Below are 27,251 nucleotides of genomic sequence, written 5' to 3'. Positions count from 1 at the left end.
TGTCATCAAATATCAAGGGGCAGTCGCTAGATCATCTCTTATTGGAGCTGGTCATTGGCATTTGTGTGGTGTAAATGTTACTTGACACTTGCCAGGCCAAGCCTGGATACTGTCCAGATCTTGTAGTATGTAAAACATGGACTGTGTCAGTATCTGAGGACTTGCAAATTGCATAAAACCTTGTGCAATTATCAGTTAACATTGCCACTTCTGACTTTATGAGGGACGGAAGGTCATTGAGGAAGCAGCTGAAGGTGGTTGGACCTCGGACACTACCTGGAGGAATCTTTAGATTAGATTAGATTACTTACAGTGTGGAAACAGGCCCTTCGGCCCAACAAGTCCACACCGCCCCGCCGAAGCGTAACCCACCCATACCCCTACATCTACCCCTTACCGAACACTACGGGCAATTTAGCATGGACAATTCACCTGACATGCACATCTTTTGGAGTGTGGGAGGAAACCGGAGCACCCGGAGGAAACCCACGCAGACACGGGGAGAACGTGCAAACTCCACACAGTCAGTCGCCTGAGGCGGGAATTGAACCCGGGTCTCCGGCGCTGTGAGGCAGCAGTGCTAACCACTGTGCCACCGTGGCGCCCACATCTCTGCAGAGATGTCCTGGATCTGAGATGACTGACCTCCAGCAATTACAACCATCTTCCAAAGTGACGGTATGATTCCAACCAGTGGGGAGTTTGCCTTCTAATATGCAGTGACTCCAGTTTTGTTAGTGGCCGGGACATTGTATTTCAGATGTGCTTCTATGAGTATGACTATGTCAGGTTGCTGCATGATAATCTGTGAGACAGCGCTCCCAATTTCAGCACTAGTCCCCAGATGTTAACAAGGAGGACCTTGCGGGGTCATGGCTGATCTTTTTGTAGACTCAGCTTCACTTACCTGCCTGTTCCTATAACCCTTAAGCCTTTTACTGCTCTTTATCTTAAAAACATTCAACGAGGTACCCTTCACTGCTTCACTGGACAGGGAGCTCCACAGATTTACAACCCTTTGGGTGAAGAAGTTCATCCTCAACTCAGTCCTAAATTTGCTCCCCTTTATTTTGAGGCTATGACCCTAGTTATAGTTTCAATTTCCCAATGGAAACAACCTACCTGCTTCTACCTTAATCTTATTCCCTTCATAATTGTATATATTTCTATAAGATCTCCCTCATTCTTCTAAATTCCAATGAGTATAGTCACACTGTACTCAATCTCTCCTCATAAGTGAACCCTCTCAACTCTGGAATCAATCCAGTGAACTCCTCTCCAACCCCTTCCAGTGCCAGTACATCCTTTCTTAAGTGAGGAAACCAAAACTGTACACAGTACTCCAGGTGTGGTCTCACCAGCACCCTATAGAGCTGCAGCATAAACACCTGTTTTTTAAGCTTCTACCCTCTAGCATTGAAGAACAATATTCTATTTGCCTTCTTAATTACCTGCTGCACCTGCAAACCACCTTTTTGTGATATATGCACAGAGATACCCAGGTCCCTCTGCAGAGGAGCATGTTGCATTGTTTACTGTTTAAATAATAATCTATTTTGATGTTATTCTTATCAAAATGGGTGACATCACATTTAACAACATTGTACTCCATCTGCCAGACTCCTGCCCACTCACTTAACATATTTACATCTCTCTGCATACTCTGCTCTATCCCTCATTTTAGTGACACCTGCAAACTTTGACACACTACACTTGGTCTCCAACTCCAAATCATCTATGTAAATAGTGAACAGTTGCAGTCCCAACACTGATGAATGAACTAGAAAACACCCATTTATCCCCTCTCTTTGCTTTCTGTTCGTTAACCAATCTTCTATCCATAATACTGTGCACCTTTACCTTATGCAGCAGACTTTTGTGCAGCACTTTGTTGAATGCCTTCCAGAAATCTAGATACACCACATTTACCAGTTCCCCATTGTCCACCATGCTCATAATGTTCTCAAAGCCAACAGAACTGTTTCTGCCATTACCTTTTCTGGTGCCTGGTTGGAAACCAACTGGTTCATCCAGTTTCATTTCTTTGTTGAGACTTTGTGGCAATTGATACAATGATAGGCCATTTCAGAAGGTAGTTATTATGGCTCTGGGAGTAACATTTTGGCCAGACCTAGTGAGGATGGCAGATTTCCTTTCCTAAATTACATTAGTGAGTCATCTGGGTTTTTCCCAACAGTTGACAATGGTTTCATGGTCATCAGTAGATTCTTAATTCCAGATTAGCACTGCTGCCTCATAGCACCAGGGTCCCAGGTTCGATTCCAACCTTGGGTGAATGTGTGGAGCTTTCACATTCCCCCCGTGTCTGCATGGGTTTCCTCCGCGTGCTCCGGTTTCCCCCCACAGTCCAAAGGTGTGCAGGTCAGGTGAATTGGCTATGCTAAATTGCCCATAGCGTTAGCTGCATTAGTCAGAGGGAAATGGGTCTGGGTGGGTTACTCTCCGGAGGGTCGGTGTGGACTTGTTTGGCTGAAGGGCCAGTTTCCATGCTGTAGGGAATCTAATCTAATCTAATCTGCCATAGCAGGATTCCCCAGAATATTGTTATTAACAGCCTAGCGATGATACCACTGGGCCATTGCCTCCTTGATTGGTCAGGTGGTCTCCAATGGAAGCAGTTTAAGAAATGTCACAATACATTATTATTTGAACAGAGTTTGTTCAGGTCAATGGCATTTCCTCACTCCAGTCGGTAGGGTAGGTGAACAAGTTAAAACATCCTTTACATCAGTTTTATTCAACCAAAGAACATTGAACTATAAATCTTTCTACAATTAATTATTTTGCAATCTAATAATTTAATTTAAATGAGAATGTTATCATGGAAAATGTATTTAGGCAGGATGTATTCATTGTAATGGTCATATTTCACAACCAATGGAACAAGTAAACATTGAAGGATTTTTCAGTCTCGATGATGTAATCTGCTGGGATGAAGAAATAATTGCAGATGGTTTTTGAATTTTAGTCTTTGGATTTTAATCAAATTCCTCACAAGGCCAGACTTGCTCCCAGGTGAATACATTGGATATACCAGCATCAATTGTACAGAATGAATAAAAGCACTGTAAATATTGCAAAATACTACCAGATCAGACCAGAATCACAGAACGACCAAAGAAAGAGGCAATTCAGCCTATTGTGTCTGCACCAGCTCTTCAATTGAACTTCATTAGCTCATGCCAATCTCTCAGCCTTTTCCCATATCCTTCTACACTATTTCTATCCAAAGAATCACCCAGTACCCTCTTGAATGCATCAACCTGCCTCCATCACAATTCCAGGCAGTGCATTCCATCATCTAACTACTCGCTGAGTGAAAATGTTTTTCTTGTAACACACTTGCTTCTTTTACGGATTACTTTAAATTCACCCCATCTCAATCTTATTCCTTTTATAAGGTTTCTCTGTATCTACTCTGTCCAGCCAGCTCATAATTTTAAAATCCTCAATCAGATCTCCCTTTAGCCTCCTTCTCTCCAAAGAAAAATAGTCCCAGCCTCTCAAACTGCCCTTATAATTGAAATTTATCATCCCTGGAACCATTCTTGCAAATCACTTCTACATTCTCTGCAATGCATTTAAATTCTTCCTATAATGTGGTGCCTAGAAATGTACACAATCCTCCAGCTGAGGTTGAATATTTGTATCATCGACAGTCACAGGTGAGGTGCCAGAAGACTGGAGGTTGGTTAACGTGGTGCCACTGTTTAAGAAGGGTGGTAAGGACAAGCCAGGGAACTATAGACCGGTGAGCCTGACCTCGGTGGTGGGCAAGTTGTTGGAGGGAATCCTGAGGGGCAGGATGTACATGAATTTGGAAAGGCAAGGACTGATTAGGGATAGTCAACATGACTTTGTGCATGGGAAATCATGTCTCACAAACAAAGAGAATTGATGAGAGTGGTAGATTTGGATCTATATGGATTTCAGTAAGGCATTCGACAAGGTTCCCCATGGGAGTCTGGTTAGCAAGGTTAGATCTTATGGAATACAGGGAGAACTAGCCATTTGGATACAGAACTGGCTAAAGGTAGGAGACAGAGGGTGGTGGTGGAGGGTTGTTTTTCAGACTGGAGGCCCCTGACCAATAGAGTGCTACAAGGTTCGGTGCTGGGTCCTCTGCTTCTCATAATTTACATGAATGATTTGGATATGAGCTTAAGAGGTATAGTCAGTAAGTTTGCAGATGACACCAAAGTTGTTACCCGAGGGTAACAATGCATCAAGCAAGGGGGAGAGGTTGAGAAAGAGAGTCCTTCAAGATAATCTCATCCAGTGCAGGAATTGAATTCACACTGGTGTCATCATTCTGCATCGCAAACCAACCATTCAGCCAACTGAGCTAACCAACCCTTAATAGCACATTGGCTGGTATTTGAGGCGTTTTCTATTTCCTCATTAATACTTTGTCTTTTAAATAATAACACTTGGACATTGCTTCTGATTCAATTTTTGAGTAGTCTGTTTGACACAACTCAATTCAGGATTCATTTGTTGCATTTCTATTAAAGAAAGAGGTAAACATTCAGCCATATTTACTTTTCCTTCATTCTTTTGAGTTTTTCTTTAAAACAGTATCAAAAACTGAAACTCCAAGTCATCTTTTTCATAGACCCCACTTCATCTTTTCTATGAGCCTGAGATCTAGTCACAACACAATTAAAGGTATTACAGGATGTTCCTCCTGTAGCATCTGTATCTTTTACTTCTACTTTTTTTCCCCACTATCTAAGGTGAGGTCAATATTTTTGAATCTGCCAGGTCATTCCCCAAGATAAGATTAATTTATTTCATTAAGATTTAGTTCATTGTTCTAATCAAGTTTTTTCCAAAAAACAAGACTCTCTTTAGTCCATCTGTTTAATGAGACAGATTTATAACACCAATCTATACCTCCAATTAATATTTTCCTTGTCATTAAAGTCTCAAAAATAGCATCATTAGTCTTGCAATTCTGACTGACTTCTTCCATTGTACCTTTTCTGCTTTATTTCCTTGTTTTGAAGCAGAACAAAATACCTCTCCCACTGAGATAAATACTGAGAACCTGAAATGTTTTGATTCTCTTTATTAATAATCAAGAAAGAATTTTAAGAAAGAATTAAGCAAAGAAAAGTCATATTAGACTTAGAATGTTAACACTGCTTCCCCCTCCTCAGATACTGCGGGATCTGTTGGGTTTCTCCAGAATTCTCCATTTTATTTAAGAGTTTTCTTGACTGTCCGTTTTCTCTCCCTTTTCAGTAGATTCTATGGAAAGACGTTCCCTTTTCATTTCTCTTTTTCTATCTAAATTAAGACTTTTCATTTCTAATAGAAACTTAGCTAATTCTAGTGGATGATACAAAAGGTTTGGGCTTCCCTCCTTTACGTCTGAATGCTGGATAATTGCTTTAATTTTTTTATCCATACAAGAACTTTTAATTTACTTGCTAGCTGTCTTAGGTTAATCTTAGTTAAAGCTGTGAAATAATCTACTGTTATGTCATTTACTCCCAGAAACCTCTTAAGAACACTCAGAGCCATTTTCAAAGTCCAAACCATAGAATACACTTCACCAGAAGTCTCCATTTTTACATCCAGAACCTCACATGATGCTTCTTTAAAAGATCTCTCTTAAATTCAATAAATTCATGTTCTGCAAGAGCCACCATAGTTGTGATTCCAGCTGATGGTAATAATGAACAGGTCAGATTGTAGAACTGAACTTGACCTGATATATCAGACGTGTTTTTTTGCAGTTGAATACTTAGTGGTGGTTAGTCACTGAAACATATTCATGCAAGATTATAGGTGTTCTTTAACAACAGCACATAAGTTATTAGACAAAAGAAGGTTTCTTTTTTAAAATCCAATGATATATATAAAAGAAAGACCTTATCATAAACATCAAAACAGTGTTGAAGCTTGTTTCCCAACAATATCCATTGCAGAGACCTCAATTCTCGAAAAAGACCATGACTCAATTTTTTAAAAAAATCTTTATTTTAATAACTGTTCCCAGTTGTTTTACATGAACGGCAAAAACAATTTTACAATTCCTTTCTAAGTCTGCTGGCATGAACATATCACATTTCTGATGGCCTCAACTTTTTCAGTTCTTACAGTTTCAAGATTTCTATATAAACTCTCCTGGTTTGGAAGCTCACAGACTAGAAGCCACTTCTGCTGAAGTCACTGCTTTCTCCTGAGCTGATAATTCTCCTGCTACAAGAGAAAACAAAAACTGTTCTACCTTCTGAAATGAGCCCTAGGGTTCTTCAAAATGAAAACTTTAAAATTTCTGTTCAGAAGTCAAATGAAACTAACCATCTCACAGCATTTACTCTGCCTGTCAAAGACCTAACAGTATGGACATTTTATCCATTAACACTACAGTGCTCTACTAGGTAGTTAGCTGAAGTTATATGCTGTCGTAGACATGAAGCATTTAAGTCATAGTCCAAACGACTTAAACCCATTTACCTCTTGTTGTTTAAAAAAGGTCCATATTCCAGAAACAAAAACAAAAACAATGTATTAAACACACTTATCACAAGGATCAACCAAACATAACAACCCAAAACAAAGCATTGATTGGCCATTGTATCTGAACAACCGAACATTATAAGAAAGTTCGGGACCAATTGACTGTCAGAAACAGACAGCAAAGGATAGGCCAACTTTATAATTGGACTGTAGAGGTTCAAGTGACTGTTATAACTGGACCACAGGGGATTGTCAAAGCTTTATAATTGAATAGGTTAAGGTCAACCAACTATTATAACTGGACAGTAGTAGATAGAGGATTGACTGACAATTAGAACTGCATATTACAGGATTAATGGATTGTTAAAACTGGACAGTATATGGATTAGCTGATTGTTATCATAAACAGAAGCAGGCTACAACTGGACAGCAGAGGATTGATCAAACATTATTACAGGACAATAGAAAATCAACCAACCAATGTAGCCAGTCATTATAGAATCAACTGTCTGACATAAATGGACAATATAGGATTGATCAGCAGTTATAACTGGACATAGTTGATCTAATGATTAGACTTAGTAGACAGACAGTCGAGGAATGTTTGATCTTTATAACTGGAGAGTAGCGAATCTCTCTACCTCTGTAACTAGACAGAAGAGGATTAACCATCTATTACAATTGAACAATAGGAATTCAACCAGCAAATACAATCAGACAGTGATGGAGTGAGAGATCATTACAACTGGACATTTAAGGGCCGACAGTCTGCATTAACTGGACAGTAATGGATCATATGATAATTATAACCAAACAGTGGAGGATTGAATATTTTTTATAACTGGACATTTGAGTGTCCATTATCTATTATAACTGGACAGTAAAGAATCGACTGATCATTTGAAAAAAATGGAGATGGAATATAATGGGGAAGATATGAGGTTATACACTTCAGCAGGAAGAATAAAAAAACTGAATCTTATTTAAATTCAGAAAGGCTGTAGAAAGCTGCATTGTTAGAGGGATTTGGGAGATTTTGTGGATAAATTATGAAAAGCTAGCATGCAAATTAAATGGGTATTAAGGAAAGCAAATGAAATGTTAACCACCATTTCAAAGAGAATGCATTGTGAAAATAGGGAGGTTGATTTAAAACTGTACAAGGCACTAGCCAGACCACTGTTCTGGTCCCCTTATTTAAGAAAAGGGATTGGAAAAGGTTCACTAGTTGGATTGTAGTTATAGAGGAATGTTCTTACGAGGAGTGTTTGAGTAGGTTGGTCTTATTCTCAGTTAAAAATCACACAACACCAGGTTATAGTCCAACAGGTTTAATTGGAAGCACACTAGCTTTTGGAGCGTCGCTCCTTCATCAGGTGATAGTCGAGGAATCAATCCTAACACACAGAATTTATAGCAAAAATTTACAGTGTGATGTAACTGAAATTATACATTGAAAAATACCTTGATTGTCTGTTGAGTCTTTCATCTGTTTGAATACCATGATTGTTTCACTTCTTTCATGTGTAAATCACAAAACCTTTTTTTAAAAGTTGCATTCTCAGGTTAGCTGTAACAATGGGTGATAGCTAGACAATATGTTGAAGGTGTTAGCCCCCTGTGTTCTCTGTCTATGTCATGATGTTTAGATTGATCCTAATCTAAAAAGTGAGATAACAGAGTCTTACATGAATTCATGCAGTTTTTAAGCAAAGTACAATGTAACTCTGCAAGTACAAATTCACCTCACAAAATACATGTGTGCATGTGGGTTTTTGTCTGTGTGTGTGTCTGTCTGTCTGTCTGTCTGGGTTGGGAGTAGTGAGTGTAGAGTGTCTTAAGTCTGTGAGGGAGTGCATGTGCGAGTGTGGGAATGTGTATGCGTGTCTGGGGTGGGAGGTTGTGAGTGTCTGTGAGGGAATGTGTATGTGTGTGTGCATGAGTGTAGAGTGGTCTAAGTCTTTGAGAGGATTCCTGTGGGAGTGTGTGTGTCTGTAAGGGTGTGTGTGGGTGTCTGTGTGCGTGCCTGTGTATATGTGTGTCCGTGTATATGCATGTATAGGAGGTATAGGAGTGCCTCTGTGTGTGTGTGTGTGTGTGTGTGTGTGTGTGTAGGAGTGTCTGTGTATGTATAGTGCAATGGTGGTCACCTGTAATGTGACAGGAACCCAAGGTCCTGGTTGAGGCCCTCCATATGGGAGGCAAGGATGCCCTGAGGCTTGGTACATTGGGGAAACTGAGCAAAGGCTACGACAACGGATGAATGGGCACTGCACAACAATCAACAGACAGGAGGGTTCCCTCCCAGTTGGGAAACACTTCAGCAGTCCAGGACATTTGACCTCGGACCTTCGGGTGACCATCATCCAAGGTGGACCTTTGGACAGGCAGCAGCAAAAAGTGGCCATGCAGGGGCTGATAGCTAAGTTCGGTACCCATAGGGAGGGCCTCAACCGAGACCTTGGGTTCATCCTATACACACATACACACAGACACACATATACACAGACACGCACATACACACACCCTTACAGGCAGACACTCTCCCAAACTCACACAGGCAACCTCTCAGAGACTTAGACCACTCTACACTCATGCACACACACATACAATCTCTCTCACAGACACTCACAACCCCCCACCCCAGACATGCAAACACACTGCCACACTCACACATGCACCCCCTCACAGACTTAAGACACTACACACACACACACACACACACACACGCACACACACGCACACACACACAAAGACCCACATGCACACATATATTTTGTGTGAATTTGTACTTGCAGAGTTACATTACACTTTGCTCAAAAACTGCATGAATTCATGTAAAACTCTGTTATCTCACCTTTTAGATTAGAATCAATCTCAACATCATGGCATAGACAGAGAACACAGGGGGCTAACACCTTCAACATATTGTCTTGCTATCACCCATTGTTACAGCTAACCTGAGAATGCAACTTTAAACAAAAGTTTTTGTGATTTACACATGAAAGAAGTGAAACAATCATGGTATTCAAACAGATGAAAGACTCTACAGATTCTCAAGGTATTTTTCAATGTATAATTTCAGTTACATCACACTGTAAATTTTTGCTATAAATTCTGTGTTAGGATTGAGTCCTCGACTATCACCTGATGAAGGAGCGACACTCCGAAAGCTAGTGTGCTTCCAATTAAACCTGTTGGACTATAACCTGGTGTTGTGTGATTTTTAACTTTGTACACCCCAGCCCAACACTGGCATCTCCAAATCGGTCTTATTCTCATTGAAGTTTAGGAGAACGAGAGGTAATCATATTGAAACATGCAAGATTATTTGGGAACTTGACAGGGATTGTTTCCCTGAGAGAGTCTAGGTTCAGAGGGCAGAGTTATATTTCAGAGTTATAAATTGCCCTTTTCGGACAGAGAGGAAGACGAATTACTTCTCTGGACGGGAAATAAACCAATGTCATTCTTTACAGCAGAGGTCTGTCAAAGTTGAATCTACTGTGCCTGCAGTGAAGTTGAATTTCACCCCTAGTACCTTTGAGGTACTTGAACTAGGCCCACTTAATCTAGGCATTATCTGGCTATTCTAATTAAAGTGAAACCTAACTGACCGATTGCAGTTTAAATGTCAGATGCAAGTTCCCATGGGGATCTGCAGATAACTAATGTCACCAGAAAAAGGGACTCAGAATATGGAAAAAATGGTAGCTGCATTAACATCAGTAAAACACAATGAACATTTGAAAGCAAGGCATTAAGTAACTAGAGTTTTGTGGCGTGACTGAAGGAGAAGATCAGTGCTGTAGAAAATAGCTCATTTACAGATAAACACATTTAAACTGCCGTTCTTTTCTACCTATTTTTGAATTAAGTTTAGTTTCATTTATATTTTTGTGTTATTCCATTTATTATGCTGAGCTGGACATTTTAAATCTCCTAAATCCGTGAGCTGGATCAGATATGTTGCTCCATTTTGATGAGTTTAAATCATATTTACTGTTTGACTCCAGCTCAATTTGAACATTTACGAGAAACAGAAGGAGAGCATTATCTCTGTACAGGGTGTGATCAGGTTGACACATTAAGTTAGAGAGAAGTCTTGGAAAATACCCAAAATACCTATTCATCTCTTAATACATATTTCTTTTCAAATTCATGTTCAAAATTTGTTGAGTTTAACTCTTTGCGATTGAATTAAAAATGCAAAAGATATTCACTCCAACATTTTTGTTCTCAAATTCAACTCCTTTCTTCTGTGATAAAGGTAAAATACTGCGGATGTTATAAATCTGAAACAAATACAGAAAATGGAGAGTCATACCAGACTTGAAATGTTACCTCGGTTTCTCTCTCCTCAGATGCTGCCAGACCTGTTGAGTTCCTCTGTGTTTGTTTCCTTTGTTCTATATATAAACAATCAGACTCATTAACAGACTGGGTAATGAATGCTACAGTTCAGATGACATCACCCAGGGCAGTACAGTGTAAATGTAACACCAAAGACTGACTCAGAATATGGGCAATTTTACTGAATGATCCTGATGAAGGTCTTTTAACAAATTGTCTGATCAGTGGGACGTATGCTTCTGTACTTAGATGTTAGTTTTTCTTTTTCCAGTGTGGGTGAGCTGCCATCAAAAAGGCTGATGGGTCAAACCCTGGTTGGTCAGCTGCAAGTGAGATGCCAAATGAGCTCTGTTCTTCTCCTGTTTTAGGGGCCCCTTAACTCCCCTCCTTATTCCCTTCTAATACTCAATATGTTTTGTTGAGCGTATTTGCAATCAATTTGGGGTCCAACAGAATAGAACAATGCTCTGGAGACCATTCTGTCCATTAAGTATATCTTTCAAAGAGAAACCCACTGCCTCAGGCCATTCTTGCTGTATACTATTTCTCCCAGTATTTGTCCAATTTACTTTTGAAATCTATATCTGCACAATAGAAGGAAGGGTGTTCATTCCAAATCCTAAACGCACTCTGTAAACATGTTTCCTCATGTAACTTCTTCTAGTTTTGCAAATCAACTTAAATTAAGTTAAATTTGGGCCATTTGATTAACAAGGCTTCTGCAACAGTTTTTACTTTTTCTACCTACACAGGTCATAGTTGTAAAAGCCTCCATCAAATTCTCAGTATTGTAGGCTCTTAGCAGAGCAAGAGTAGAGTGGTGCTGGAAAAGCACAGCAGGTCAGGCAGCAGTCTAATCTCCAGCATCTGCAGTACCACCTCCACCTCTTAGGAGAGCAAGGCCAACTTCTCTATAATCTGTCACCCCTGCAACACTTCTAGTAAATCTCTTCTGCACTCTCTTCAAAGACCAGAATTGGAAACTGTAATCACAATGGGGTTGTGTTATATAGGTTTAGCAGAAGTTATTCACTTTTGTTGTCCTTGCCTCTATTTATAAATCCATTTAAAACTCCATTTTTTAGTTTGATATATGTTTGGATTTCCTTTGGGTTGGTGATGTCATCTCTGGTGGTGATATCATTTCCCATGGTAATGTCATTTCCTGTTCTTTTTCTCAGTGGGTGGTAAATGAGATCCAAGACAATGTGTTTGTTGATAGAGTTCCAGTGGGAATGCCATGCTTCTAGGAATGCTCATGCATGTCTCTGTTTGGCTTGTCCGAGGATGGATGTGTTGTCCCAGTCAAAGTGGTGTCCATCCTCATCTGTATGAAAGGATACTAGTGAAGGTGGGTTATGTTGTTTTTGGCCAGTTGATCTTCATGTATCTGGACATGTTTTGTCTGCTTGTTTGGGTTTTTTGCCAAGATATCAGCAGACTGTGTTCATTGAGTACCCATTCTTTTTGAATTTACTGTATAGGTGATTTTCCTCTGCTCTGCATAGTTCCTCTGTGCTGCAGTGTGTAGTGGCTCACTGAAATAATGTTCTAATGCAGCTTTGCTTATGGATGTTGGGATGATTGCAGTGTATTCAAAAAGACATCTAGAAACCCTTGCCACTTTTCCCTACATCAAAGACATCTCGGAAATGACTGCCAGACTACTCAGACCCCTTGGCATCATGGTAGCCCACAATACACCAACACACTAAAACAGCAGCTAATGAACTTGAAAGACCCTATACAGACAACAAGAAAAACTAATGTCATTTACAAAATACCTCGCAAGAACTGTAGCAAACACTACATTGGACAAACAGGCAGAAAACTAGCCACCAGGATACGTGAACATCAAATATCCACAAAACAATATGACCCACTCCCACTAGTATCCTTAATATGGATGAGGAAGAATACTACTTTGACTGGGATAACATATCCATCCTCGGACAAGCCAAACAGAGACACACACAAGAATTCCTAGAAGCATGGCATTCCAAATGGAACTTTATCAATAAACACATTGACATGGATCCCATTTACCACTCACTGTGATACAGAACAGGAAATGACATCATATTAGGAAATGTTGTCACCACAGGAAATGACATCACCAATCTAAGGAAACCCAAACATATATAAATAGAAAGTGGACTACACCACCAGTGCTTCATTCGGAGGCTCACTGAAGATATTATCTGAAAATAAACCTTCCAGCTCAGTGAGCAAACCTACATCCATAACCTCAAACTGAGCTTCAAATCTTCTCAAAACTTGCCAAGTGAATACTGTTTTGTATCCCAGTGACACATATAAGTGTGAGCATCAGCTGAGTACAGGACTGGTCCTGTGTGAATGGTTGTATATTGAGCCATATTTCCAGAACACCCTCCACCCCAACCCCCTGCCCCATATCCAATCCTCTTCATGTATGACCCAACCTAACAAAAGTAGCTAAAAATTGAATTTGAAGTAACTCCACTGATACTCCTCTTTTTTTATCTGTCAGCCAGGGATACCTGATTAGATCGGATTAACAGTCCCATTTAAAGAACTCATATTCTATGAGGTCCATCTGGCTGATCTTATTACAATCACTATAGAATGGAGTCATACATCACAGACTATTTTTATTTGCTAACAGTGTAGATGCATATTACACCAGAAATTGTTTGAATGAGACACCATACGACACATAGAAGCAGAGGTAGACCATCGAGCTAGTGGACTCTCCTCATCCAATGAGATCACATATGATTTGATAATCTCCAATTCCACTTTCCTACTTTTTTGTCATAACCCTTGAATCCCTTATTGATTAAACATCCGTGTATCTCAGTTTGAATATACTTAATGACCCAGATTCTATAACCCTCTGCTGTAAAGAATTCCATAGATTCACAGCCCTCTGAGACAAGGAATTCCTTCTCATTGCCCTTTTGAATGTGTGACTCCTTATTCTGAAGTTTTGTCCTGTGGTCTCAGATTCTCCCACTAGGGGAGCACCCTTTCCACATCTACTCTGTCAGGTCCCCTGAGAAGCTTGCATGCCTCAAGAATATCAGCAGATTTTCCACTCATCCAAATTTCAGCAAACTCATGGAGAAAGTGAGGACTGCAGATGCTGGGGATCAGAGTCGAAAATTGTGGTGCTGAAAGAGCACAGCCAGTCAGGCAGCATCTGAGGAGGAGGAGAATTGACATTTTGAGCATAAACTCCTGCTGAAGAGCTTATGCTCGAAACATCGACTCTCCTGCTCCTCCAATGCTGCCTGACCAGCTATGGTTTTCCAGCACCAAACTTTTCAACTCTTCAGCAAACTCATGCCAAGCAATAAACCCGATGTGTCCTACCCTGTACCCTGAGCTCCCTCTGGAACCCAGAGGTGTCGATTTTCAAACTAAATGAATACTTTGGAATCCTTGCTAAGTGGCAGAACTTGGCTGGCAAGATATCAAGGTGAGGAGAAATATTCTGGAGGTGAGCCTGTGAGTTAATTGCACAGTAAACATCCAAGAATCATTGCACATTATCTCTATGGTTGAACCAAGCATTTGCTGCAGGGTTTTAGGGACAGTCAGACTAATCAACTCCTGGGAAAAGTGAGGAAGGAGATTAAGGATCAAAGAAAGAATGAGACAGATTACATAACACCTTTAATAACATGATGCCTGTTTTCATATTAAAATACTGCAGATCATGAACATGCACCAAAGTGAGTGAGGAAAGTGATCAGTGGAACTTTAATTTCATGCACAAACATTGTTGAGTATTATCAACTCACTCAGGTATTTTGCGAGACATCATTAAAATGGTGCTTGTTAGGAATCAAATAGGACTTGGACAGAGTTCAGACAGACAGCATTATCACCACCATCCATTACTCACTGACATTAATTATTCTGCTCATTCATTAATTCCAGTCTTTCTTAACGCCCAGAGACTAATTGTATCCATCAGCACAAAATTTTAAAAATGATTCAGCAAACATCTTTCCCCTGATACGATTGTGGTCTGAACTTCTGACCAGATCCAGGTAACAATAAGAAAATTGACAATTACTTGAGTCACTCTGCTAGATACAAAGTCCCAGTTCCCAATGTCACACTGCTAAATAGTGTCCCAATTTCCTGTGTTACTCTCTTAGAGATAGTGGATGAATTCCCAATGTCCCACTGCTGCAGTATTCCATTTTCCTGCATTAGCCTGTTTGGTATACTATCCCAGTTGTCTGTGTTAGACACTTTGAGATAAAGTGCCCCAGTTTCCTATGTTAGTCTGATGGATACATTGTCACAGTTTCCTGGGTCAGTTTGTTCAATATTGTATCCCAGTTACCTGTGTTACTCTGTTAAATATTGTGTCTGAGCTTCCTGTGGTACTCAAATAAAGAGGACCAAGGTGGTTGTAATACTGTCTTAGAGACAGTTTCCAGTTTCCTGTATTACTCTGTTAGAGAGGACAGAAGCTTACAGGGGTCAATGCAGCACTGACATGTGCAGCATAATCAGATAAGAAGTCTGGTAAGATCTATCTTGACTCTGGGAACAATTCACTCTTTCCTTTACTTTTCAGACAAGTGGTGTGGCTGGTTTCTCCCTAGGCATCAGTGAGCTGTCAATTAAGGAGGATTATTGCTAGTTAAACACATTGTTAATGACTCAACTCACCTCATTAGTACTCAGCTTTCTATTTTGCTAAACTCGTCAAATTAAATGAGACATGGGGAAAATTCAGCCTGGACACCATGGTGGGTAACTGGTGAATGGAACTTACAACATGGATGTTGTTCAGAACAGGCAGCATCAGACCAAATTGCTGCTCAAGACATGATCCATGTGCATCAGCAGCATGCATCCCTATTATACAGACTCTGGCATCCAGCATCTGCCAACCTCTCATGAGCACCTCTCCAATACATTGGCAGTGACTTATACAAGCACAGACGGGCATTGTAGGGTACACTGGCAGCCAGCATTGAAAAGCTACAGCAGAAACACTGTTGTGCATGGTCATGCTGCTAGGTCAAGGATTGGAGCAGGCTGCATCTCAGATCTGCTCTTGACATTCTTAGTGTCTTCTCACTTTGCACTTGACTGCACTCATGCCTTGCCGTGCTGTGCCAATTGCTACAGTCGCACAACTAGGCAAATTCTCTGATTGGTCAGCTGCCCTCAGTCAAGGGGGCCCATGTTACTGTCCAGCAGTGGGCTATGTCAATCTCCCCAATTGTCCCATTACTCTATTAGCTGGTGTACCCTTCACTTTCCTTTGTTACTCTATTAGATGCAGTTTTCTGGTTTTCCGTGTTACCTTGTTGAATACAGTGTAGTAAATTTGCTAAATTAAACAAATAAACTAAATGTAGATGTATGCCAGATGCAGTATAACGTGGCAAAATGTGAAGTTATACACATCTCCGTGAAGCTTACAAAGGAAGAGAATTACTGATTACAGGGTCAGCACCTCAACAATTCTGTGGAGTTATCAGGGAACAGGTGGATGGAGAGCTGTGATCCTGATGGGATCTAGATCCCAGTGATGGCACTCGATGAGCTTTTGAAACCAGGAGTCCAAGTAGCAGGCAAGGCCCCTGCACTGCATTCAGATCTGTCAGAACCAGAATGAAAGTTATGCCACTGGCCAGTCAGACACTGCACCACAGTACTTTCTACAGGTGATATTTTGGGTGGTACGGTTGTACAAGGAGACTTCTGTTCAGTTGATCAATAGTAACCCCTAGGAGTTTAATAGTGAGGGATTCAGTGATGGTAATACCATTGACTGTCATAGGATGATGGTTAGATTTTCCCTTACTGGAGATGGTCATTGCTTGGCATTTGTGTGGCGTGATTGTTGCTTGCTTCTTGTCAGGCTTAGCCTTGAAATTGTTCAAATGTTGTTGCAGTTCAATATTGACTGCTTCAATATCTGACAGTGAATGGTACAGAAACATTGTGCAATCATCAGCGAACATTTCCACTTCTGACCTAATGATAGAGGGAAGGTCACTGATGAAGCAGCTGAAGATGGTTAGGCCTAGGACACGGCCTTGAGGAACTCCTGCAGAGATATCCTGCAGCTGAGGCTTCTGACTTCTACTAAACACAACCATCTTTTTGTCTGGTATGACTCCAATTAGCTGAAAGTTTTCTCCTGACTCCAGTTTTGCTAAGATTCCTTTAAAACACACTTAGTCAAAAGCAGCTGTGATGTCAAGGTCAGTCACTGTCACCTCACCTCTGAAATTTAGCTCTTTAGTCCATGTTTGAACAAGGCTATAATGAATTCAGGAGCTGAATGGCCCTGACAGAACATAAACTGGGTCAATTAGCAGATTGTTGCTCAGCAAGGGCTACTTGATAGCACTGTTCAGCACTTTATTGATGATCGAGAGTAGACTGATGAGGCAGTTATCGGCCAAGTTGGATTTAATCTGGTTTTTGTTAACAGGACATATCTGGGCAATCTTCCACATTGTTGGGTAGATACCAGTGATGTACCTGTACTGGAACAGCTTGGCTGGAGGAGCAGCAAGTCCTGGAGCATAAGTCTTTAGTACTATTGCCAGAATATTATCAGGCCCTGTAGCCTTTGCAGTATCGAGTGGCTCCAACTTCTTCTGAAATTCATGTGGAGTGAAAACGAATTGGTATCTATAATGCTGGGGACACTGAAGAGGCTGACATTGATCACCCACTCAGCACTTCTGAAAGAAGATTGCTGCGAATCCTTCAGCCTGATCTTTTACACTGATGTGCTAAATTGCACGATCATTGAGGATGGTGATATTTGTGGGGAGGCCCTCTCCAAGGAGTTGTTTAATTGTGCACCAACCTTCAGGACTGGATGTGGCAGGACTGCAGAGCTTTGATCTGGACTATTGATTGTGGGATTGTTCAGTTCTGTCTGTCATTTCCTGTTTATGCTGTTCAGGATGCAGGTACTTCTGTTGTGTAATTGCAACCATCCTATTACCATTTATATCGATGTGCATTGATAATTCATTGACTCCATGCATAATTACACAAAGCCTTTAAATTAGATTCACTACAGTATGGAAACAGGCCCTTTGGCCCAACAAGTCCACACCAACCATCCGAAGAGCAACCACCCAGACCTGTTCCCCTACCCAACATCCACCCCTGACTAACGCACTTAACATTATGGGCAATTTAACATGGTCAATTCACCTGACCAGTACACCTTTGGAGGAAACCGTAGCACCCGGAGGAAACCCATGCAGACATGGGGAGAACATGCAAACTCCACACAGACAGTCACTCAATATAGGAATAGAACCCAGGTCTCTGGTGCTGTGAGGCACCAGTGCTAACCACTGAGCCACCGTGCCACCCCAATTAAAAGCAAGATCCTCTTGTCCTGATTTTTTCAACTCAATCACACCATGGATAAAGCACTAGAGACAGTGGTGTAAGCAAGTCATTGTTGGCAGTCACATTTAAAACTTCCTGGTTGAGCAGTAATGAGAGCTTGTGCCTGCAGCGGTCTCATGGCTAGCAATGCCGACAGGCCTGCCTGATGATGATTTCCAATCTTATCATGGTGGCTGTGGAATTGTAATTCATTGAATTAAATAAAGATCTCAGTAAAAGTGACCACGAAACTATGTCTGAAAACTAGCCTCAGTCACTCACGGTCTTTGGGGAAGGAAATCCATTGTCGTGGCATGGACAGTTGGTCTATATTATACGTGACTCCAGATCTGCTGAGATGTTCTTGACAGTTCAACTGGGTTTTCGCCAGGCTCCCATTAACAACACTTTTTAAATTCATGGGAACACCGCCACATTCAACTTCCTCATCAATTCACGCACCACCCTGACCTGGGGATGTATATCTATTCCTTTATTATCACTGGGTTGAAATCCTGGAACTTCAACCCTAAAACATTGTTGGTGTCCCTATATCAGTCCAAGATGGCAGTTCATGACCGTCACCTTGTGCTGGACCTAATCCTAAGGAATTAAGCTGGTCAAAACTGGTTGAAGTTCAGTGAGCGAGCATTTTAAGTATTTGACCATTACCTTGTGGGCTTCAAAGTCATTATGGAAAGGCTTATTGATAATGTGTCTAAACGGGGGAAGGTGTATTTCAATATTATCAAACAGGATCTGGCAAACATAGACTGGGAGCAGTTACTTGCAGGTAAATCTAAGTTTGGAAAATTGAAGTCCTATAAAAATATAGTATAGTTAGCATTCAGGACCCTGGCATTCCTCTAAGTGTAAAAGGCAAGAGCGACGAGTCCAGGGAACTCTAGATGACAAAGACGATCAAGATTTTGATAAAAAGAAGGAAGTACAGTCCATTAACAACAAGGGAGGCCCTTCAAAACTCTAGGGAGTGCAGGGGGTGGCTTAAGAAGGAAATTAGGAGGGCTAACAGGCACCATGAAATAGCTTTGGCAGATGGGATCAAGGAAAACCCCAAGACATTTTATCAGTATATAGTGGAGTGACAGGTAGTGGGGAAGAAGCAGGGAAGCTACAGAATGACATTGACAGGCTTGGAGAATGGGCAAAGAAGTAGAAACTAGAATACAGTGTGGAAAGGTGTGAGGTTATGCACTTTGGTAGGAAGAATAGAGGCGTGGACTATTTTCTTAACAGGGAAACACATTGGAAATCAGAAGCACAGAGACTCAGGATTCCTAGTTCAGGATTTGCTTCAGGTTTACATGCAAGTTTAGTTAGCAGTTGAGAAGGCAAATCTTTAAATATGTCTTTATAACCTTGTTAGCCACCTGAGCTTTATTTTGCACTGTGGCCCCATTAACTCTTCTCCCATGTTGTTCTGCCTTTCATTTTTGCTTCTTACCTTTCTGCCATTTGTTTCTAGCTTTGTTTCTCTGTCGCCTTGCTCAGTTTCCTGAGCTTAAATACTCCCTCACAGTGCTAGCAAACAGCGCCTCCAAGGACATTGGACACTGCCCTGCCCTGATGCAACCCATTCTGCTTTTATACCAGTCCTACTTTCTACAGAACCAGTCTCAGTGTCCCAGGAATCTCAATTCCTTCCTCCTACACCAGTTTTTCTGTCATGTATTCATTCTGATATTTCATTATGCGCGAGTAGTAATTCTGAGATTACTACCTATGAGGTCCTCCTTTTCTAATTTACATCTTAAACCCCTACATCTGGGACCTAAATTTTTTAAAATAACCAATGTTGTCAGTACCAATATCTACCACAATGATTGGCAGTTCCCCCCTGTCCTTTGGAAATCCCTGCCACCACTCTTGAGATCTCTTTAAACCCTGCACTAAGAAGGGTTTAAAGAGTCTCTTTTGTGGCCACAGAAACACCTGTCCGTTCCCCTTACTGCTGAATCCATCATCACTATAGTCCTGTTGTTCTTCTTCCTCCCATTCTGTGTATTAGGACCACCCATGATAGCATGGACTTGACTACTGTTTCTATTGCCTGAGAAATCATCCTTTTTGCTGATGATACAAAGATCAGCAGGATGCATGTTGTGAAGAGGACATAAGGAAGTAACAAAAATGTGTAGATTGGTTAAGTGAGTGGGCAAAGACGTGACTATTAGGTACAACGTGGGAAAATGTGAAACTGCCCACTTTAGCAGGAAAGAACAAAAAACACCTTATCTAAATAGTGAGAAATTTCAGAACTCTGAAATGCAGGACGATCTAAGTGTTCTAGTGCATGAATTACAAAACTGAAAATGTGTTGCTGGAAAAGCGCAGCAGGTCAGGCAGCACCCAAGGAACAGGAGAATCGACGTTTCAGGCATAAGTCCCTCTTCAGGAATGATGACCTGGGGTGTGCAGTGAGAGAGGGACTCACTGAAATCCTTGTAGAGGGAGGAAGTGAGCTTCTTCAAGGAAGGCATCCTCGCAAGAGGATTCGCAGTAGGTTAAAATCTTCGAGGAGAAAGTGGGGCTTATGCCCGAAACATCGATTCTCCTGCTCCTTGGATGCTGCCTGACCTGCTGCGCTTTTCCAGCAACACATTTTCAGCTCTGATCTCCAGCATCTGCAGTCCTCACTTTCTCCATGAATTACAAAAGGTTAGCATGTGGATACATCAAGCAATTAGGAAAATTATCAGAATGTTCTCATTTATCATAACAAGAATTAAATAAAAAGGTAGGATGGTTATGCTTAATGTACACAGGACAGTTGTAAGACCACATCTTTAGTACTGTCCACAGTGTTGGTCACCTTACTTAAGGAAGGATACAAATGTGTTGGAGGCAGTTCAGAGAAGATTTACCAGACTTATACCTGGAATGAGGGAGTTATCTTATGAGGAAAGGTTGGACAGGCTAACAAACTAGAGTTCACTAGAGTAGAAGAATAAGCAACATATAAGACTCTGAGGGTTCTGTAGTATAGATATGGAGAGGATGTTTCTTCTTACGCAACAGTCTTTGTTTCCAAATAAATAGTCACCCATTTAATACAGAGATGAGGCAGAACATTTTCTGACAGCAAGAAGAGTCTTTGGAACTTTTTTCCGAAAAAGCTGATGGAAGCAAAGTATGATTTTTTTTAAGGCAGGGGTGGAAGCATTCTGATGAAGGAAAGGATTGAAAGATTATCAGGGGTTTGCAAGAATGTGCATTTGAGGTTATAATGAGATCAGGAACTATAGACCAGTGAGCCTGACGTTGGTGGTGGGCAAGTTGTTGGAGGGAATCCAGAGGGACAGGATGTACATGTATTTGGAAAGGCAAGGACTGATAAGGGATAGTCAACATGGCTTGGTGCGTGGGAAATCATATTTCACAAACTTGATTGAGTTTTTGAAGAAGTAACAAAGAGGATTGACAAGGCAGAGCAGTAGATGTGATCTATATGGACTTCATTCTGGATTAGTGGTGCTGGAAGAGCACAGCAGTTCAGGCAGCATCCGAGGAACAGTAAAATCAATGTTTCAGGCAAAAGCCCTTCATCAGGAATATTCCTGATGAAGGGCTTTTGCCCGAAACGTCAATTTTACTGTTCCTCGGATGCTGCCTGAACTGCTGTGCTCTTCCAGCACCACGAATCCAGAATCTGGTTTCAGCATCTGCAGTCATTGTTTTTATCTATATGAACTTCAGTAAGGCATTCGACAAGGTTCCCCATGGGAGACTAATTAGCAAGGTTAGATCTCACGGAATACAGGGAGAACTAGCCATTTGGATACACAACTGGCTCAAAAGATAGAAGACAGAGGGTGGTGGTGGAGGTTTGTTTTTCAGACTGGAGGCCTGTGACCAGTAGAGTACTACAAGGATCGGTGCTGGGTCTTCTACTTTTTGTCATTTACATAAATTATTTGGATTCAAGCATAAGAGGTAGAGTTAGTAAGTTTGCAGATGACACCAGAATTGGAGGTGTAGTGGACAGCAAAGAGGGTTACCTCAGACTACAACAGGATCTTGACCAGATGGGCCAATGGGCTAAGAAGTGGCAGATGGAGTTTAAAGCAAATCTTAGCAGGACTTATACACTTAATGGTAAGGTTCTATAGAGAGTTGCTCAACAAAGAGACCTTGGAGTGCAGGTTCATAGCTCCTTGAAAGTGGAGTTGCAGGTCGATAGGATAGTGAAGAAGGCATTTGGTATGCTTTCCTTTATTGGTCAGAGTATTGAGTACAGGTGTTGGGAGGTCATGTTGCAGCTGTACAGGACATTGGTTAGGCCACTGTTGGAATATTGTGTGCAATTCTGGTCTCCTTCCTGTCAGAAAGATGTTGTGAAACTTGAAAGGGTTCAGAAAAGATTTACAAGGATGTTACCAGGGTTGGAGGACTTGAGCTACAAAGAGAGGCTGAACAGGCTGGGGCTGTTTTCCCTGGAGCGTCGGAGGTTGAGGGGTGACCTTATAGAGGTTTACAAAATTATGAGAGGCATGGATATGGTAAATAGACAAAGTCTTTTCTCTGGGGTCGGGGAGTCCAGAACTAGAAGGCATAGGTTTAGGGTTAGAGGGGCAAGATATAAAAGAGACCTAAGGGGCAACTTTTTCACACAGACAGTGGTACGTGTATGGAATGAGCTGCCAGAGGAAGTGACGGAGGTTGGTACAATTGCAACATTTAAGAGGCATTTGGATGGGTATATGAATAGGAAGGGTTTGGAGGGATATGGGCCGGGTGCTGGCAGGTGGAACTAGATCGGGTTGGGATATCTTGTCGGCATGGACTGGTTGGACCAAAGGGTCTGTTTCCATGCTGTACATCTCTATGACTCTATCAGTTGTGATCTTATTGAATTAGAAAGCAGGTTTGAGGTGCTATTCCTGCGTCTACCTTGGATTTTGGCTGTAACAAAAAAAACGATGATGCCCCAAGGTATAAATTGCAGACTCGATTAAACCATAAGATGTAGGAGCAGAATTGGGTCATTCAGCCTATCCTTTTAGCTCCACTCTATTCAATGGGATTATGGCTGATCTAATCATCCTCAAGTCTGCTTTCCTACCTTATCCCCATAACCTTCGATTGCCTTAATGATCAGCCTGTCTATCTTAGCCTTGACAATAATTAATGACCCAGCCTTGGCAGCCCTCTGTGGTAAAGAATTCCACAAATTCATTCCCCTCTGAGAGAAGAAACTCTTTCTTATCTCTGTCCTGACTGGGTGACCACTTACTCTAATGCCCTCTGGTACTAGACTCTCCCACAAGAGGAATCAACCTTTCCATTTTTATGCTGTCAAGTCCCCTAATCAGCTTACATATTTCTCATTCCTCGAAGTGCAAAGTTAAGCTAGTAAACCCCTCCTCTGCTCCTCGGGCAAGGCAAAGGGCAGTGGGGTCTGCCTCTTGGTGTTCAGACCTGGTGACCCTGATGAGTTACTGCTCCCCAGACTGAGAACATCTAATAGTGAACTGCTGTCCCCGCTACCTGCTGTGGGAGTTTACTTCTGCTGTAGTGACACCAATTTCCATCCCACCCCAAGTGAAAGTGAAGAGAGCACTTGATGGAAGATACAGCACCTCAAATGGTCTTGAGATGGAACACTCCAAGGCATTGTTCATTGTAGTCAGTGACTTCTACCAGGCCAACCTCAAGAGTGTGCTATCAAGACATCACCAACATGCCTCCTGTCCCACCAGAGGTCCAAACACCCTAGACCATTGCTACACAACCATTAAAGATGCCTACCAATCCATCCCCGACCCACATTTTGGTAAAGCAGACCATAAGGCTGTACTCCCTCTCCCAGCCTACAACCAGAAACAGAAGCGTGAGAATCCAATACAAAAAGGCACATAATGCTGGTCTGATGTAAGAGATAAGCGTCAAGATTAGAGTGGTGCTGGAAAAGAACAGCAGGTCAGGCAGCATCCGAGAAGCAGGAAAATCGACGTTTCGGGCAAAAGCCCTTCATCTAATCTCCAGCACCTGCAGTACCCACTTTTGCCTAGTAAGAGATAAGCTCCCATCTGTCTCTTTGGAGTTGATGGATTGGCCCATATTCCAGAACTCAGTGGTCAATCGAAATGAGTGTGCCACAACGTCACAGATTTCATTGGTAAGTATGCAGATGACTGATTGCAAAGGAAGTTAATCCAAATGTTTCCCAACCAGAAACCATGGATGAACTGGGAGGTCCACTCTTTAGCGAAGTCCAGGTCTGAGGCATTCAAGTCGGATGACCCTGACCTATACAGAAAATGTAGTTACAACCTTTGCAATGCCATCAGAAATGCCAAGAGACAATACCACACTAAGCTAGAGTCCCAGACTAACCACATGGACACATATTGATTGGTTTACACAATAGAATTGGTTACAAAGTGAAGTTGAGTCAAATCATTAGCAGCACTGCATCCTTCCCCGATGAGGGCAAGCCATTCTGCGCTCATTTTGAACAGAAGGTCCGTGAAATGATGTCACCTGCTCTGACAGCCTCAGGGGCACCTGTACCCACAGTCACCGCCAGTTGTCAGATCGGCCTTCTCGACAGTGAACCCAGGGAAAGCGACTGGCCTGGATGGAGTCCCTGGCTGTGCACTCAGATTCTGCGTGGACCAGCTGGCCAGAGTATTTGCAGACATAGGATAGTATGGTGGCTCATTGGTTAGCACTGCTGCCTCACACCACCAAGGAACTGGGTTCGGTTCCAGCCTCGGGCGACTGTTTGTCCAAGTGGAGTTTGCACATTCTGCTCATGTCTGCGTGGGTTGCCCCTGGGTCCTCTGGTCTCCTCCCACAGTCCAAAGATGTGCAGGTTAGGTGAATTGGTCATGCTAAATTGTCCATAGTGTTCAGGGATGTGTAGGTTAGGTGCATTGGTCAGGAGTAAATGTAGGGGAATGGGTCTGGATGGGTTACTCTTTGGAGGGTCGGTGTGGACTTGTTGAGCTGAAGGAACTGTTTCCACACTGTAGGGATTCTATTCTACTTCTTTAACCTCTCCTTACTCTCATCTGAGGCTTCAACAAGACTACTATCATCCTGGTGCAAAAGAAAGATCAGGCAGCATGCCTTAAAGCCTACCACCCAGTGGCTCTGACATCCATCATTATGAAGTGCTTCAAGAGGTTAGTCATGACACTCAGCAACTCCAGCCTCCCAGATTACCCTGATCCACTACAATTTGCTATTTTCACAACAGATCCACAGCAGACACCATCTCCCTAGCCCTACACACATCTCTGGAACATGTAGATAACAAGGACATCTACGTCAAACTCCTACTTATTGACTTTAGCTCTGCCTTCAACATCATAATTCCAACTGAACTCATCTGTAAATTCCGAGACCTAGGAATCTGCTTCCTCCTCTACAACTGGATCCTTGATTTCCTGCCCCACAGACCACAATCAGTGGAGGATGTTGTAAATCAGATATAAAAACAGAAGTTGTCAGAAAAGCTCAGCACATCTGGTGGCAGCATTAGCGAAGAGAAATCAGAGTTAATGTTTCGGGATCCAGTGACCCTTCCTCAGACTTGCTGAGCTTGTCCAGCAACTTGAGTTTTTATTTTGCAATCAAGAACGATAGGCAACAACACTTCCTTCATGATAATCCTCAACTCCAGTGCCCTGAAAGGCTTTGTATACAGTCTCTTACAAAAGCTTTATACACTCATGACTATGTGGCCAACTCCACTGTAACTCCATTTACAAGTTCGCTGATAACCCTATCGTAGTGGGTTGGATCCTAAGGAATGACGAGACAAAGTACAGAGAAGAGATACAGGTATTCCCCGCTATCCAAAAGTAAAGCATTCCCAGGAAATTTTTCGTAAACTGATAATGGGATAAAGTGAAGATGCATGATTCATATGGGGAAAATCTTGCCGTTTTTCATTAAAGCGAAAATCTTCTTCGGATGCATGAAAACAGGTACTAATGTAGGTCTTTGATAAAAGTGAAGTGGCGTTAAGTGAACATTTGAAAAGCAGGGGCATAGCTCAGCTGCATTTTATAAAGACAACAATCTCTCCCTGAACATCAGCAAAATGAAGGAACTGGTCATTGATGTCAGGAAGTGAAGTGGTGAACATACCCCTGTCTGTATCATTGGTGCTGCAGTGGAGATGGTCAAGAGCATCAAGTTCCTTGGAGTGATAATCACCTGTAATCTGTCCTGGTCCACTCACATTGACATGACAATCAAGAAAGCACAACAACATCTCTAGTTCCTCAGGAGGCTAAGGAAATGGGGCATGTCAACAAAACCCTTACCAATTTTTACAGATGTATCATAGAATGTATCCTATCTGGTTGTACCACTACTTAGTATGGCAATTGCTTTTCCTAAGATCGCAAAAAAACAACAGAGTCATGAACATAATCCAGTCAATCACACAAACCTGCCTTCCATTTATAGACTCAATCTATACATCCCGTTGCATTGGGAAAGCAACCAACATAATCAAAGACTACTCCCACTCCAGTTATCCTCTCTCCCAATCTCTTCCATCAGGCAGAAGGTATAAGTTTGAATACAAACAGATTGAATTCCAACTTCTTCCCCACTGTTACCAAACTTTGGAACAAAAGCCTTAAAGTTAATTCTGCTCTCTTTGTCTCTGTAGCTGCAACATTGTATTCAGCATCCTGCTCTGCTCCCCTAATGGGCTTTGTATGGTTCAATCTGCCTGTATGGGATAAAAAAAACTACACTTTCACTGTAAATCGGTGCTTGTGACAACAATAAATCAAACTCAAATTCAAACTAAAAGATTATTTTTACCATTTTTTGCCATCTTTGTTTTTGAAAGTTTCTAAATCCTCTGGTTTCCCACTAATCTTTCCCATGGTGAATGTTGTTTTTCTTTCAATATGCTGTTATCGTTAACTACTCTGGTTAACCATGAGTTGGCTAATCTTCTTCGTAGAATCCTTCTTCCTCACTGGAACATAACTTTGCTGAGTCCTGAACTATTTTCTTAAATGTTTGCCATTTCC

The 27,251-nt window shown here is 41.6% G+C and overlaps 1 long non-coding RNA gene across 1 annotated transcript in view; it reads right to left on the bottom strand.

Moving 5' to 3' along the window:
* Nucleotides 1–6,072: 6,072 nt before the first annotated feature.
* Nucleotides 6,073–27,251, bottom strand: part of LOC140478801 (uncharacterized) — a 216,297-nt gene continuing 195,118 nt past the window's right edge. The window contains exons 2-3 of the long non-coding RNA XR_011960870.1: nucleotides 10,837–10,901; nucleotides 6,073–6,231 (exon numbers count right to left, since the gene is read on the bottom strand). This is a non-coding gene — a long non-coding RNA (uncharacterized lncRNA). The remainder of the gene's footprint in view (nucleotides 6,232–10,836; nucleotides 10,902–27,251) is intronic.

This window comes from Chiloscyllium punctatum, chromosome 6, assembly GCF_047496795.1.
Source record: "Chiloscyllium punctatum isolate Juve2018m chromosome 6, sChiPun1.3, whole genome shotgun sequence".
Classification (NCBI taxonomy): Eukaryota; Metazoa; Chordata; class Chondrichthyes; order Orectolobiformes; family Hemiscylliidae; genus Chiloscyllium; species Chiloscyllium punctatum.
This window is presented reverse-complemented; position numbering and strand designations above follow the sequence as displayed.